Source organism: Arachis ipaensis, chromosome B2 (genome assembly GCF_059453495.1).
Source record: "Arachis ipaensis isolate K30076 ecotype BB chromosome B2, ASM5945349v1, whole genome shotgun sequence".
Lineage (NCBI taxonomy): Eukaryota > Viridiplantae > Streptophyta > Magnoliopsida > Fabales > Fabaceae > Arachis > Arachis ipaensis.
The window spans coordinates 96,064,011-96,081,739 of record NC_142437.1 but is presented as its reverse complement, the minus strand read 5'-3'; the positions used below and the strand labels follow the sequence as shown (position 1 = coordinate 96,081,739).

The window sequence follows — 17,729 nt, the reverse complement described above, 5'->3', positions numbered from 1 at the left end:
CTCCTTACTGGCGTTTAAACGCCAGTAAGCCCTTCCTCCAGGGTGTTCTGTTTTCAATGCTGTTTTTCATTCTGTTTTTGATTTTTTTGTAGTTTTTGTGACTCCACATGATCGTCAACCTAATAAATCATGAAATAACAAAGAGAAAATAAAATAAACAATGATTAAATAACATTGGGTTGCCTCCCAATAAGCGCTTCTTTAATGTCAATAGCTTGACAGTGGGCTCTCACTGAGCCACACAGGTGATCAGGTCAATTTTATAGACTCCCAACACCAAACTTAGAGTTTGATTGTGGGGGCTTTGTTTGACTCTGTACTGAGAGAAGCTTTTCATGCTTCCTCTCCATGGGTACAGAAGGAGATCCTTGAGTTTTAAACAAAAGGTTATCCTCATTCAGTTGAAGGATCAATTCTCCTCTGTCCACATCAATCACAGCTCTTACTGTGGCTAGGAAGGGTCTTCCAAGGATGATAGATTCATCCTCTTCCTTCCCATTGTCTAGGATTATGAAATCAGCAGGGATGTAAAGGTCTTCAACCTTTACTAACATGTCCTCTACTAGTCCATAAGCCTGCTTTCTTGAGTTGTCTGCCATCTCTAGTGAGATTCTGGCAGATTGTACCTCAAAGATTCCCAGTTTCTCCATTACAGAGAGGGGCGTGAGGTTTATCCCTGACCCAAGGTCATACAGAGCCTTTTCAAAGTTCATGGTGCCTATGGTACAAGGTATTAAGAACTTTCCAGGATCCTGTTTCTTCTGAGGCAATGTTAGTTGATCCAGATCACTTAGTTCATTGGTGAGCAAGGGAGGTTCATCTTCTCAAGTCTCATTACCAAATAATTTGGTATTCAGCTTCATGATAGCACCAAGGTACTTGGCAACTTGCTCTTCAGTAACATCTTCATTCTCTTCAGAAGAAAAATACTCATCAGAGCTCATGAATGGCATAATGAGGTTCAATGGAATCTCTATGGTCTCTAGATGAGTCTCAGATTCCTTTGGTTCCTCAGAGGGAAACTCCTTGTTGATCACTGGACGTCCCAGGAGGTATTTCTCACTGGGATTCACGTCCTCTCCCTCCCTTACAGGTTCGGCCATGGTAATCAATTCAATGGCCTTGCACTCTCCTTTTGGATTCTCTTCTGCATTGCTTGGGAGAGTACTAGGAGGGGTTTCAATGATTCTTTTACTCAGCTGGCCCACTTGTGCTTCTAAATTTCTAATGGAGGACCTTGTTTCATTCATGAAACTTAGAGTGACCTTAGATAGATCAGAGACTATGTTTGCCAAGCTAGATGGGGTCTGCTCAGAACTCTTTGTCTTTTGCTGAGTGGATGATGGAAAAGGCTTGCTATTGCTAAACCTATTTCTTCCACCATTGTTAAAGCTTTGTTGAGGCTTTTGTTGATCCTTCCATGAGAGATTTGGGTGATTTCTCCATGAGGGATTATAGGTGTTTCCATAGGGTTCACCCATGTAATTCACCTCTGCTATTGCAGGGTTCTTAGGATCATAAGCTTCTTCTTCAGAAGATGCCTCTTGAGTACTGTTGGATGCAGCTTGAATTCCATTCAGACTCTGGGAAATCATATTGACTTGTTGAGTCAATATTTTATTCTGAGCCAATATAGCATTCAGAGTGTCAATTTCAAGAACTCCCTTCCTCATAGGCGTCCCATTATTCACAGGATTCCTTTCAGAAGTGTACATGAACTGGTTATTAGCAACCATGTCAATGAGGTCTTGAGCTTTTGCAGGCGTTTTCTTTAGGTGAATGGATCCACCTGCAGAATGGTCCAGTGACATCTTTGATAACTCAGACAGACCATCATAGAATATATCCAGAATGGTCCATTCTGAAAGCATGTCAGAAGGACACTTTTTGGTCAGTTGCTTGTACCTCTCCCAAGCTTCATAGAGGGATTCTCCTTCTTTCTGTCTGAATGTTTGAACATCCACTCTAAGCTTACTAAGCTTTTGAGGAGGGAAGAACTTGGCTAAGAAAGTCGTGACCAGCTTATCCCAAGAGTTCAGGCTATCCTTAGGTTGGGAGTCCAACCATATTCTAGCTTTGTCTCTTACAGCAAACGGGAAAAGCATAAGCCTGTAGACCTCGGGATCAACCCCATTGGTCTTAACAGTATCACAGATCTGCAAGAATTCAGTTAAGAACTAAAAAGGATCTTCAGATGGAAGTCCATAAAACTTGCAGTTTTGTTGCATCAGAGAAACTAATTGAGGTTTAAGCTCAAAATTGTTTGCTCCAATGGCAGGGATGGAGATGCTTCTTCCATGTAAATTGGAATTAGGTGCAGTAAAGTCACCAAGCATCCTCCTTGTATTATTATTATTTTCGGCTGCCATCTCCTCTTCCTATTCGAAAATTCCTGTAAAGTTGTCTCTGGATTGTTGTATTTTAGCTTCTCTTAGTTTCCTTTTCAGAGTCATTTCAGGTTTAGGATCTGCTTCAACAAGAATGTTCTTGTCCTTGCTCCTTCTCATATGAAAAAGAAGGGAATAACAAAGAAAATATGGAATCCTCTATGTCACAGTATAGAGATTCCTTTGTGTGATTAGAAGAAGAAAAGAATGTAATGTAAAGAAGAGAAGAGGAAAAACTCGAACACAGAGAGGGAGGTGGTGTTCGAATTTTTGGATGGGAGAGAAGTGTTAGTAGATAAATAAACAAATAGAAGGAGATGAGAGAGAAAATTTCGAAATTTAATTAAAAATAAAAATTTAAAATTGAAAGTTAGATTTCGAAAATTGAAGTTGAAATTAAATTAAAATTAAAACAATTAGTTAATTAAAAAGGAATTTTGAAAAAGGAGAGAGGGAATTTTCGAAAATAAGAGAGAGAGGATTAGTTAGGTAGTTTTGAAAAAGATATGATTGAAACAAAAAGATAAGATTGATTGAAAAAGTTTTGAAATTTGTTTTTGAAACAGATATGATTGAAATTTAAAAAGATATGATTGAAACAAAAAGATAAGATTTGAAAATCAATTTTAAAAAGATAAGAAGTTAGAAAAGATTTTGAAATTGAATTTGAAAAAGATATGATTGAAATTTTAATTTGAAAAAGATTTGAAAAGAAAATTAAAAAGATTTGATTTTGAAAACTGTTCATACCCTGGGTCGAGTTACCCGACCCGGGATGATTGGCGACAAAGCGACCGACCTCTTCAGGTCAGGCTATTCGACCTCTTCTCAAAGAGGTTGGCCAAATCGACAGGAAAGCCCAATAAAGGGCCCAAATAGAGGAACACGACCCAAATCCACAGGCCGTCCAAGCCTATAGAGATAAGGACGGTTCCCTTGAAGATAAGCTGACCTCAACTCAAAGATAAAGATAAGATAAGATAACTAACTTATCTTATCTAGAAAGGTCACTCTACAACCACTATAAATACACTGGAGCACCCAGGTATAACTCATACTCTGATTCTACAAAAAACCTGCTTAATACCCATGCTAACTTAAGCATCGGAGTCTCTTGCAGGTACCTCCCACCTTTCGATGACGAAGGATCAGCAGTACAGCCAATCCAGCAAATCGGACGCACCCGCTCCGGACGTCATCCACCGACCGGACACGTCGGCTCCGACCAGTATAGAAGATCTCGTCCGAGATCGACCTCCAGTTTCAGGTAACCCTCGGAACATTGGCGCCGTTGCCGGGGACCTGGAAGTCATCCCAACACCATGGCGGACGGCCATGACAACGACCACAATTCAGATCTGGAAAACAGAACACCGCACAAGAACGCGGACACCACGCTAAAGGATACTCCGGAATCCAACGGAGACAAAGACTCATCAAATCCAGGGATAATAGATGCACTTCAAGACCGTTTAAAGTAACTCGAGAAAGAAACTCAACAACAACGAGAGGTCGGAAAGGATCTACAAAGAGAGATACGGCGACGTCGAGAATTGGAAGACAAGTTACAGCAATTAGAAGCCGATCTCAAATTAAAAGCCCCTCGGGTCACTCCTGAGGAGAGCTCACGCAAAGAACAGGATCCATTCACCAGGGAAATTATGAAAACCAAAATTCCAAAAGACTCCAAACTTCCGGATATGATTTTGTACGACGGCACCACCGATCCCAACCATCATCTCAGCAATTTCAGAAGTAGAATGTACCTTACCGATGCCTCAGATGCCGTTCGCTGCAAAGCCTTTCCAACAACCCTCACGAAGATGGCGATCAGATGATTCGACAGCTTACCTCCCAACTCCATCTCAAACTTCGACGATCTGGCCAGAAAGTTCCTCGCCAGATTCTCCATCCAGAAAGATAAAGCTAAACACGCCCCCAGTCTACTAGGGATCAAGCAAGGAGATCAGGAGAGCCTCCGCAGCTACATGGAAAGATTCAACAAAACATGCATGGACATACAAAGCTTACCCACAGAGGCCGCCATCATGGGACTTATCAACGGCCTACGAGAGGGACCTTTCAGCCAGTCTATATCAAAAAAGTACCCGACCTCCTTAGACGAAGTGCAGGAACGGGCAGAAAAATACATCAACATGGAAGAAAACGCTCGATTAGGAGAGACCTTAAAATCGGGGGCCTCCTACCGTGACAAAGACAAAGAATCTAAACGAAAAGAAGACCGACAAGGGGAGAAAATTAAAAAATACCATAATTATACTCCCCTCAGAGCATCCCTAGTCGAAATATACAAAGAAGTCTGCCATACAGAAAAAATTCCCCCAGCAAGGCCCCTCAAAGGAAAAAGGGGAGGAGGAAATCGGAAGGAATATTGTGAATATCATAGGGTCAAAGGACACGCCACCAACAAATGCTTCGACTTAAAAAATATCATAGAAAAATTGGTAAGGGAAGGAAAATTAGATCGATTCCTGGCCACCCGAGATGATGATCAAAGAAAAAGACGAAGGGATGAAGATACCGAGCGAACAGAACGATCACCTCGGACACCAGAAAGACATGTCCATATGATACATGGCGGATTCGCAGCAGGAGGGATCTCCAAATCTTCCCGCAAAAGGTATCTCAAAGAAGTATATCATGTCGAAGGAGAGGAGGAAGCACTCAACATCCCAGCGATAACATTCACTAAGGAGGACGCGTCCGGCATCATCACAGGACACGACGATCCCATGGTCATCACCATCATATTGGCAAACGCCAACCTACACCGCACCTTAACAGACCAAGGGAGTGCTGCCGACATCTTATTCAAGACAGCCTTTGACAAACTCGGCTTAGAAGAAAAAAAGCTTAAGGCATATCCAAACAGTCTGTTCGGGTTAGGAGATACCCCGGTTCGACCACTAGGATATATATCACTACATACAACCTTCGAAAAAGGAGACCAATCCAGGACCCTCAAAATAGACTACATCGTAGTCGATGTAAGTTCAGCTTACAATGCTCTCATAGGTCAGACAACACTCAACCAACTCGGCGCAATAGTCTCGACCCCACACCTATGTATGAAGTTCCCAACTCCAAAAGGGATAGCCACGATAAAAGCTGACCAAAAGATGGCACGTCGCTGTTATAACGAAAGCCTAAACCTCAGAGATAAAGGAGCAGAGTTCCACGCAATCGAGTTGGGCGGAGTCCAACGACGAGAAGATCTTCGCTCCCAACCAGAGGGCGAGATAGAAAAAATTTAGATCGGGGACACCTCGGAAAAAACAACTAATATCGGCACAATTCTCAAAGGAGATTTAAAAGAATTTCTAATACAATTCTTACGAGATAATGTCGACCTCTTTGCATGGAAAGCCGCGGACATGCCAGGCATAGACCCTAAGCTAATGTGCCACAAGTTGGCGGTCCACCCAGGATCTCGACCGGTACAGCAGAGACGAAGAAAGCTTGGGCCAGAGCGATCCCAGGCTGTGGAAGAGCAAGTACAAGCACTACTCGAAGCCGGATTTATAAGAGAAGATAAATACCCGCTATGGCTAGCCAACGTTGTCTTGGTGAAAAAATCAAATGGGAAGTGGCGAATGTGCACCGATTACACCGATCTCAACAAAGCTTGTCCAAAAGATCCATACCCACTCCCAAGTATTGACGCCCTGGTAGATGCTTCCTCTAGATATAAATATCTCTCGTTTATAGACGCATACTTGGGATACAACCAAATCCCCATGTACCCACCAGATCAGGAAAAGACCTCGTTCTTAACACCAAAGGCAAACTACTGCTACATCGTGATGCCTTTCGGTCTCAAGAACGCAGGAGCTACTTATCAAAGGCTAATGAATAAAGTCTTCTCAGATCACATTGGAAAAATTATGGAAGTTTATGTGGACGACATGTTGATAAAAACACAAACCGAAGATACATTATTATCCGACTTGGCTCAAGTATTTGACACGATAAGGAAACACAACATGCGACTCAATCCCGCAAAATGTACCTTCGTAGTAGAAGCAGGCAAATTCTTAGGTTTCATGCTCACACAAAGGGGAATTGAAGCAAATCCAGACAAATGTCAAGCCATACTCAACATGAAAACCCCAACCTGTGTCAAAGAAGTACAACAACTCAACAGGAGATTGGCCGCCCTATCCCGATTCTTAGCAGGAGCTGCGATAAGATCTCTCCCCTTCTATGCCACTCTAAGAAAGGAAAAACAGTTCGAATGGATGACAGAATGTGAGCAAGCCTTCAAAGACTTCAATGAATTCTTAGGACGGCCACCTATCCTATCTCGACCACGAGAAGGAGAACCGCTCATATTATATCTCGCAGTAGGGAATCGGGCAATAGCCTCAGCACTAGTCAGAGAAGACAAAAATGGGCAACAACTCGTCTATTTCATTAGCAAGGCACTACAGGGATCCGAGCTGAACTACCAAAAAATAGAAAAATTTGCCTATATTCTTATCCTAACGTCTCGACGACTCCGCCTGTACTTCCAGGCTCACACCATTAAGGTTCGAACTAATCAGCCCATAAAAGGAATATTGCAGAAAACAGATCTAGCAGGCAGAATTTTACAATGGGCAGTCGAGTTGTCAGAGTTTGATCTCCAATATGAAGCTCGGACGGCCATTAAATCACAGTATCTGGCCGATTTTATCGCAGAATTCACAGATGCCCTAGAAACCCCCACAGAATGCAATCTTTAAGTGGACGGTTCTTCAAATAAAACTGGAAGTGGTGCGGGCGTGATAATAGAAAGTAACCAAGGAACCCAAGTTGAGCTCTCCCTCAAGTTCGGGTTCCCCACCTCAAACAACCAGGCGGAATATGAAGCATTATTAGCTGGTTTGAAGCTGGCTAAAGAAGTCGGAGCTTAAAAACTCAACATTTACAGCGATTCACAAGTGGTTACATCACAAATAACAGGGAGCTACCAAGCCAAAGATCCCACCATGAAAAAGTATTTAGATAAAACCAAGGAACAGCTCGGACAAATAAGGGAATATAAGATCTGCCACATACCCCGCGAACAAAATGCCCGAACTGACGCACTCTCAAAACTAGCCAGCACCAAACCAGGGGGCAACAATAGAAGCCTTATCCAGAAAATGCTGCGGAACCCGTCAATCTCGGAAGAGGAAAAAGTCTTGACCATAACAAATCAGGACCAAGGATGGATGACCCCTATAGCCAACTACCTCAGAACAGGAACGCTCCCCACAGAAGAAAAGGAGGCAAAGAGGTTAAAAAAGGAGGCACAGTACTACACCATCATAAACAACATCCTGTACAAAAGAGGAATCTCAACACCTCTACTAAAATGTGTACCAACCTCCAACACAAAGGAAGTGCTAGAAGAAATACACGGCGGTATTTGTGGCAATCATCTCGAAGCACGAGCTCTCGCCAAAAAAGTACTCCGGGCGGGATTTTATTGGCCAACTATACAGAAAGAAGCCACAGAATTTGTAAAGACATGCCCACAATGTCAGAAACATGCCAACTTTCACATCGCCCCGCCAGAAGAGCTCATCAGCGTGACCTCGCCTTGGCCGTTTGCAAAATGGGGACTCGATCTTCTCGGTCCATTCCCACAGGGATCAGGACAAGTTAAATTCCTCATAGTAGGGGTAGATTACTTTACAAAGTGGATCGAGGCAGAGCCCCTGGCCAATGCCACCGCTCAAAGAAGCCGGAAATTCTTATATAGAAACATTGTCACAAGGTTCGGGTTCCATATTCAATAACCACAGACAATGGCACCCAATTCACAGATGCAGGCTTCAGAAAACTAGTAGCCGACTTGAATATAAAGCACCAGTACACCTCCGTCGAACATCCACAAGCCAATGGGCAGGCCGAAGCTGCTAACAAAGTCATATTGGCCGGATTAAAACGGAGATTACAAGATGCAAAGGGAGCCTGGGCAGAAGAGCTTCCACAGGTCCTGTGGGCATACCGAACAACGCCACATTCCACCACGAAAGAATCCCCCTTCTGATTAGCATACGGAATAGAGGCGATGATTCCAGTAGAGATTGAAGAAGGGTCACTTAGAGTAGTTCATTACAATGAGGGAGCAAACCCCCAACTTTAGAGAGAAGAGCTCGACTTGTTACCCGAAATACAAGAAAGAGCCCGGATCAGGGAAGAAGCTCTAAAATGCCGAATGGCTTCCAGATATAATCAAAAGGTAGTTCCAAGAAGTTTTGCAGAGAATGATCTCATCCTAATTCGAAATGATATTGGAACAATTCGACCAGGAGAGGGAAAGCTGGCAGCAAACTGGAAAGGACCCTACCGAGTTGTAGAAGTACTTGGAAAGGGCTACTACAGACTGTCCGAACTCGATGGACGAGAGCTTCACAGGTCATGGCACGCCTGCAACCTCAGAAGGTACTACAGTTAGAAAGGATAAAGGATCTCATCATTGGACGCACTCTTTTTCCTGAAAAGGTTTTTTAATGAGGCACCAAGTTGAGACTCAGACAATCCCATATGTATATATTTGCATTCTTTCTTTGAATAAAATACATTTTAGACATTCTACAAAGATTTCAAGATGCATTAATCTGAAGTATTCATCGTCCGATCATAAAGCAACAGATCGGCAGAAAGTGAAAAACCATTTCACTGCACGATCACGACAAAGACAACCGTCCGATAAAGGTGAAAACGCGATTCACCCAAAGGACGATCTAGAGATGAAAACCACTTTCTACAAATCGACAAAGATGAACACAGAATAATGTAAGAAGTTATCGAAAGTGATCTAAAAAAGAGCCTGACGAGGTCTTACGGATTGCTAAAATAATAACTTAAAGACTGGCCGACGTTGAGAAGTCGGACCAAGTCAACCCAAGTTATAAGTAAACCCTGGAAAGAGGTCTGGCCAACCCTATTAAAGAGGATTACTTTAACTTAGAAGGGCTCGACATGAAAAAGTCAGCCCAAAATGAAAAGTTATCAAAATAGTCCCTGAAAGAGATCTGACAAAGATCCACGAAAGAAGACTACAAAAATAACTTAAAGGAGACCGGTATAACCAAGTCGGACTCCTACTACTTAAAAAGTTATCAAAATAGTCCCTGAAAGAGATCTGACAAAGATCCAAGAAAGAGGACTACAAAAATAACTTAAAGGAGATCGGTATAACCAAGTCGGACTCCTACTACTTAAAAAGTTATCAAAATAGTCCCTGAAAGAGATCTGACAAAGATCCAAGAAAGAGGACTACAAAAATAACTTAAAGGAGACCGGTATAACCAAGTCGGACTCCTACTACTTAAAAAGTTATCAAAATAGTCCCTGTAAGAGATCTGACAAAGATCCAAGAAAGAGGACTACAAAAATAACTTAAAGGAGACCGGTATAACCAAGTTGGACTCCTACTACTTAAAAGTTATCAAAGTAGTCCCTGAAAGAGATCTGACAAAGATCCAAGAAAGAGGACTACAAATAACTTAAAAAAAAAGACCGACCTAATGAAGTCGGACTCCTACAACTGGAAAGTCATAAAAGTAATCCCTGAAGGAGACCTAGCAAAGGTCCAAGACGCAGGATTACGAGAATAGCTTAGAAGGGGACCAACGAAAGCATACAAAGCAAAGAAACCAAAGAAACAAGTTGGACCCCTACAACCATGACCTCAAAGGATTCAAGCTACAAATAACATGACAAAAACAACCCAAGAAGGTCGAGCCGCAAGATTTCGACATCAGCAGAAAACAGAAAAGATGCCTAGTCAAAAGACTACTTTTTACAGAGTTATAAGGCCTCGAAAGGCCACCAAAGACTACTATAAAAAAGATAGCGGGCTATTGTTTGTTTTTTAAATAAAAAGTTGCTAGATAAGCAACTAAGAAGTATCAGCAAATAAATAAAAGAGTTCTAAAAAGCCCACAAGCTGGGCCAACTACACAAAATTTTAAGAAAAGATCAACAAGCATCAGGAGCTTTCTTGGCAGCATCAGGACAAGGAGAAGGAGGGCGAGTCTGGATCAGCACAGCATCCACAGTTCTATCCTCCCGATTCAAGATCTGGCAATCCGGGTCGGGCACAGCGGGGGGAACCGAAGAGGTCGACACTTTGGTAGAAGACACAGGAGGAACGACATCATCATCATCACCCTCATTATCAGGGACAATCTTGCCATCCCTGACAATATTATCCAGGTTAAAAAGGGTGAGGTTGGCCTCGGGAGCAATGACCCGAACTTGATCCTTCAAGTTCTCGTAAGCAGCAGTCACGCTGCCAATGAGATGACCCTAAAGCTCAGAATAATCTTCCCGGGCATGGTCGAGCTCCTCCCTCAGGCGCAGCACCTCTCGATAAGAGGTAACATAACTATCCTTGTGCATCAGGACTGCGTCCTCAGCCAATCTCAAAGAAGCCACCAATGACTGGGAACTCGCCTCCTCATTCTTCAAGTCCTTCTCCAGCTTGGCTACCTTCGTCTCAAGCTCCTCCTTCAGCTCCTTCATTCGATCAAACTCCTGTTTTCCCTCCTCCATAAATACTTTAGTAGCGTGGAGAGGGAGATTCTGAGCAGTCTGATATATGGCAGCCGACATGTACGCCATCTTCACATGATTTCGGGCCATGAATTCCAAGTGATGGAGGATGGACACATCGTCCATGGAGAGAGTGCCATAAGGACCGATTTGTTGATCCACGAACTCAATAGCATTAAAATCTGGATCATCGAGGTCAAAGGGCTCAGCAGTCTTTTGTTTTTTATTGGGACGAGCAACAAAAGGAGCAGCAGAGGTGACGTGAGGATCTGCCAAACGAACTCGGGGTGTAGGGATCACCTTCTTCACCCCGGCGGAACTTTGCACCGATGGCTTCTCGCGCACTTAGGAGGATCCCTCCCCAGCCGCCTAGGCAGCAGCATTTCTGGCAGCAGTCGCCCTCTGTGCCTTCTTATAAGCTTTCATGGATTCATTATTCTTCATGGCCTCTGCAAACAAAACAGAAAACTCAGCTACAAGTCGGATAAGTCGGAAAAGACATCTACAAGTAACATAAACAAAATAATAAAAGAAATACAAGATACCCAGTTCAGTTTGAAGAAGAGAAGGATTGGTTAGAAATTTCTTTGTGTCAAGATGGGGAGGTTGACCCCAGCGTTCTTCCAAGATAGTCACAAAGGCTCGCTCAGCCTCGTCCAACATTTCCCACGAATACTTGGAAACCCTCACATCTTTTTGCCATTCCAAAGGAAAAGCAGGTTCGTCATTCTCATCTAGAAAAAAGGGTCGAGCTCCTTCAACAGCTCGGACCTTGAAAAAGTAGTTTTTAAAATCACGGAACGACTCGTCAAACATGGAAAAAACCTTTTTCCCCTGGGTAGAACGAAAGGAGACCCAGGCCGACTTCTTTTTTACCACACCAGCCTTAGTCAAGACAAACAGATAGAAAAAGAGAGATTGGGAAGCAGGAATACCAAAACCATCGCACAGCAATTGGAAAATTTTTATGAAACCCCAGGAATTAGGGTGAAGTTGAGAAGGGACAACATTACAAGACCATAACAGGTCGGTTTCAAATGGAGTAAAAGGAAGGGTAATACCCAGTTGACCAAAGAAAAAATCGTAAGCATAAAAGAAGGGGCGATTGTCAACAACTCGAGTCGAGAAGCAGACTCTCTCGTCAGAAGAAGGAGGAACAAGCTCGTAGTTCTTCTCATCACCAGAATCACTACAAACACTATGAAACTGCCTAAGCTGAGCACAAAACTCAGAATCAACCAGCGAGACACACATGAGAACCATGGAGTCCACCCAATCGGCCATACCCGCAGGGACTTGGGAAGGCATCTCTACAACGTTATTTCGGGAAGACATGAGGTCAACTAAATCCTACAAAAAGAAAAGAAAAATGGATTACTTAAAAACATCTCGGACAGGGGGCAAATCATCTCGACGGGCGGATAAACAAAAAAGGGAAAACCCCAAGACTCATGACAAAAAGTCTTGGGGCATCCCTTGGAGGCAGTAAACAGGCAAGGTTTTCAAGTTATTTCTACGGCCTACATCTCAGCACTCATCAAAATAAAATCCAGAAAGAAAACAAAAGAAAGCGAAAATGCAAAAGGTCCACTCTCATACAGTTTATCAGAAGAAAGCACTATTTCTACAGTTTATCAGAAATGGCCAAGCGGAAAGGCGTAAACCTTTTCGAAATCAAGCAAAAAATCATCAGCAAAGAACAAACACCAACACCGAGCATACCAAACAGAAATCATCAAAGACACAACCTTTTTTCCAGAATCAAACAAATTATCATCAAAAGCACAAACGAGAAATAACATGCAGAAGCCCTAAGTACATTAAAGCAATAGGAAAGGTGAAAAGATTCATACAAAAGGATGAAAAAACTTCAGAGCACGCATTACGACAGTAACCAGGCACAGTAAAAGCAGAAAGATCCAAACTTCCCTCAAAGCAAAATCGCAACTTAATTACAAAAAGCCAAAGCAGCGAAAGAGAAAGAAAGTACGAATGGAACTCACCTGGAGAAGAGAAAAGCTTCAAAGGAAAGAAGGAGATGTAAAAATGAAAGTTGTCCCGAGAATCGACAAGCGACGCCGCAACACAGGAAAAGAAGTAACGTAGGCGAAAAACAGAGAACGAAAAAAACGGAGGAAAATGGTGAAGAAGTTACGAAAGAGCAAAGAAGAGAAACCGTTTCTGAGTTTTCAAAAATCAAAATAAAGAGCCAAAGGAAAAACGGGCAATTAATACTAATTAATTAGGGTATTAAACCCTCGCACGTTCCCCAGGACAAAGCGCTAATACAAAAGCGCGCGCTTTTAGAGAAAAAACGTTCTACATTCAAAAGATTCTACAAAAGGAAGAAATCGACAACATGCTTGAGTTCGGCTTCGTCAGAGAAGTACCGAAGTCAAAGACTCGACCTCAACAAAAAGACCGAGCTCAAGCAGGGGCACTGTTCATACCCTGGGTCGAGTTACCCGACCCGGGATGATTGGCGACAAAGCGACCGACCTCTTCAGGTCAGGCTATTCGACCTCTTCTCAAAGAGGTCGGCCAAATCGACAGGAAAGCCCAATAAAGGGCCCAAATAGAGGAACACGACCCAAATCCACAGGCCGTCCAAGCCTATAGAGATAAGGACGGTTCCCTTGAAGATAAGCTGACCTCAACTCAAAGATAAAGATAAGATAAGATAACTAACTTATCTTATCTAGAAAGGTCACTCTACAACCACTATAAATACACTGGAGCACCCAGGTATAACTCATACTCTGATTCTACAAAAAACCTGCTTAATACCCATGCTAACTTAAGCATCGGAGTCTCTTGCAGGTACCCCCCACCTTCCGGTGACGAAGGATCAGCAATACAACCAATCCAGCAAATCGGACGCACCCGCTCCGGACGTCATCCACCGACCGGACACGTCGGCTCCGACCAGTACAGAAGATCTCATCCGAGATCGACCTCCAGTTTCAGGTAACCCTCAGAACAAAAACTAAAGTTGATTACTTGACTAACAAGAAACTAAAAAGATATGATTCTAGAGTTTAAAGATTGAATCTTTCTTAATAAGCAAGTAATAACTTGAAATTTTTCAATCAATCATATTAAATGTTAGTAAAGATTTTGAAAATTAAGAAATAAAATAAGAAAAAAATTTTGAAAATCAAATTTAAAAAGTTTTCGAAAATATGAAGGTGAAATGAAAAAGATTTGATTTTTGAAAAAGATTTTGAAAAGATAAGATTTTTAAATTGAAAATTTGATTTGATTCATAAGAAACAATTAAATTTAAAATCTTTTTGACTAAATCAAATCATATTTTCGAAAATTTTGAGTAAAATAAGGAAAAGATATTTTTTTTATTTTTGAATTTTTAATGAAGAAAGAGAAAAACATGAAAAAGACTCATAACATAAAAATTATGAATCAAAACACACAATGCATGCAAGAACACAATGAATGTCAAGATGAACACCAAGAACACTTTGAAGATCAAGATGAACATCAAGACTTATTTTTGAAAATTTTTAATGAAAGAAAAACATGCAAGACACCAAACTTATAAATTTTCAAACTTTAGAAACTAACAAATTAAAAATGCATATGAAAAACAAGAAAAGACACAAAACAAGAAAATATGAAGATCAAACAAGAAGACTGGCCAAGAACAACTTGAAGATCATGAAGAATGCAATGCATGAAATTTTCGAAAATAATTTTTAGAAAATTAAAAAGATGCAATTGACACCAAACTTAAAACTTGACTCTAGACTCAAACAAGAAACACAAAAATATTTTTGATTTTATGATTTTATTAATTTTTTTTTGGTTTTTTCAAAAATTATTTTGGGAAAAACGAAAAAGAAGAAATAATTATTTATTATTATTTTTTTTGAAAAGAAAACGAAAAGAAAGTTACCTAATCTGAGCAACAAGATGAACCGTCAGTTGTCCAAACTTGAACAATCCCCGGCAACGGCGCCAAAAACTTGGTGTGCGAAATCGTGATCATTCCATTCCTTGGTAACGGCGCTAAAAAACTCAATACGCACGTTCATGATCTTATATCTGTTTCATAACTTCGTACAACTAACCAGCAAGTGCACTGGGTCGTCCAAGTAATAAACCTTACGTGAGTAAGGGTCGATCCCACGGAGATTGTCGGCTTGAAGCAAGCTATGGTCACCTTGTAAATCTCAGTCAGGCGGATTAAATTGTATTAAGAAATTATAGTGGATGAAAATTAAATAAAATATAAAATAGGATAGTGGTACTTATGTAATTCATTGGTGAGAATATCAGATAAGCGTATAGAGATGCTTTCGTTCCTCTGATCTCTGCTTTCCTGCTGTCTTCATCCAATCAATCCTACTCCTTTCCATGGCAAGCTATATGTTGGGCATCACCGTTGTCAATGGCTACTTCCCATCCTCTCAGTGAAAATGGTCCAAGATGCTCTGTCACGTTACGGCTATTCATCTGTCGGTTCTCGATCATACTGGAATAGGATCCATTGATCCTTTTGCGTCTGTCACTACGCCCAGCACTCGCGAGTTTTAAGCTCGTCACAGCCATCCCTTCTCAGATCCTACTCGAAATACCACAGATAAGGTTTAGACTTTCCGGATCTCAGGAATGGCCATCCATGGGTTCTAACTTATACCACGAAGACTCTAATATCTCGGACTCGGTCCCCTGTATTAGATATCCAAGAGATATCCATCCAATCTAAGGTAGAACGGAAGTGGTTGTCAGGCACGCGTTCATAAGTGAGAATGATGATGACTGTCACGATCATCACATCCATCATATTGAAGTGCGAATGAATATCTTAGAAGCGGAATAAGTTGAATTGAATAGAAAAATAGTAGTACTTTGCATTAATCTTTGAGGGACAGCAGAGCTCCACACCTTAATCTATGGTGTGTAGAAACTCTACCGTTGAAAAATACATAAGTGAAAGGTTCAGGCATGGCCGAATGGCTAGCCCCCATGATCTAAGAACTAAACGTCCCAAGATGTCTAATACAATAGTAAAAAGTCTTATTTATACTAAACTAGTTACTAGGGTTTACAGAATTGAGTAAATGATGTAGAAATCCACTTCCGGGGCCCACTTGGTGTGTGTGTTTGGGCTGAGCATTGAGCTTTACACGTGTAGAAGCTTCTCTTGGAGTTGAACGCCAGTTTGTAGCCTGTTTCTGGTGTTGAACTCCACTTTGCAACCTGTTTCTGGCGTTTAACTCCAGAATGCAGCATGGAACTGGCGTTGAATGCCAGTTTACATCGTCAATCCTTATTCAAAGTATGGACTATTATATATTGCCGGAAAGCTCTGAATGTCTACTTTCCAACGCAATTGGAAACGCGCCATTTGGAGTTTTGTAGCTCTAGACAATTCACTTTGAGTGCAGGGAGGTCAGAATCCAACAGCATCTGCAGTCCTTCTTCAACCTCTGAATCTGATTTTTGCTCAGGTCCCTCAATTTCAGCCAGAAAATACCTGAAATCATAGAAAAATACACAAACTCATAGTAAAGTCCAGAAATGTGAATTTTGATTAAAAACTAATAAAAATATAATGAAAACTAATTAAATCATACTAAAAACTATGTAAAAACAATGCCAAAAAGCGTATAAATTATCCGCTCATCACTGTGGTATTTCGAGTAGGATCTGGGAAGGGATGGCTGTGACGAGCTTCAAACTCACGAGTGCTGGGCATAGTGACAGATGCAAAAGGATCACTAGATCCTATTCCAGCATGATCGAGAACCGACAGATGATTAGCCATGCGGTGAAAGCGCATTTGGACCATTTTCACTGAGAGGACGGGATGTAGCCATTGATAACGGTGATGCCCAACATACAGATTGCCATGGAAAGGAGTATGAATGATTGGATGAAGACATTAGGAAAGCAGAGGTTCAGTAGGAACAAAAGCATCTCCATATGCTTATCTAAAATTTCTCACCAATGAATTGCATAAGTATCTCTATCCCATTTTATATTTTAATTATATTTTAACTATCAATTCACTATAACCATTTGAATCCGCCTGACTGAGATTTGCAAGATGACCATAGCTTGCTTCAAGCCGACAATCTCCGTGGGATCGACCGTTACTGACGTAAGGTTTATTACTTGGACGATCCAGTGCACTTGCTGGTTAGTTGTGCGAAGTTGTGAAAAAGAACTAAGATTATGAACGTGCGTATTAAGTTTTTGGCGCTGTTACCAAGGAATGAACAATCACGATTTCGTGCACTAAGTTTTTGGCGCCGTTGCCGGGGATTGTTCGAGTTTGGACAACTGACGGTTCATCTTGTTGCTCAGATTAGGTAATTTTATTTTAATTTTAAGCTTTTTGTTTTTATTATTTTTATTTTTGAAAAAATTTTCAAAAAAAAAAATTCTTCTATGACTTCAGAATTTTTAAGTAGGAATTCTAGAGTTTCATGATGATCTGTTGAAGTCTGGCTGGCTGTGAAGCCATGTCTAATCTTTTGGACCGAGGTTTCAACTCATCATCACAAGAGCTTTTTTTATTCTCATCATCAATTCAGCTGTTGTATGCCTGATTTGTATCTTAAAGCTTAGCTGGCCATTGGCCATGTCTAGTGTTTTGAACCGGAGCTTTCACTGAAAGCTTGGCTGGCTAGTAAGCCATGTCTAATTCCTGGACCGGAGCTTTAGACTAACATTGCATGATTCCTGTAATTCTTATTAGAAATTTTGAAATCCTTATTTTTCTTTTTCAAATTAATTTTCGAAAAAAAATATAATAAAATCATA

The 17,729-nt window shown here is 41.3% G+C and overlaps 1 non-coding gene across 1 annotated transcript; it reads left to right on the top strand.

Moving 5' to 3' along the window:
* The first annotated feature begins 1,865 nt into the window (after positions 1–1,865).
* On the top strand, positions 1,866–1,973 carry LOC148574924 (small nucleolar RNA R71). Its single transcript, XR_015906128.1, has one exon. It is a non-coding gene; the product is annotated as a small nucleolar RNA R71 (small nucleolar RNA).
* Positions 1,974–17,729: the final 15,756 nt, after the last annotated feature.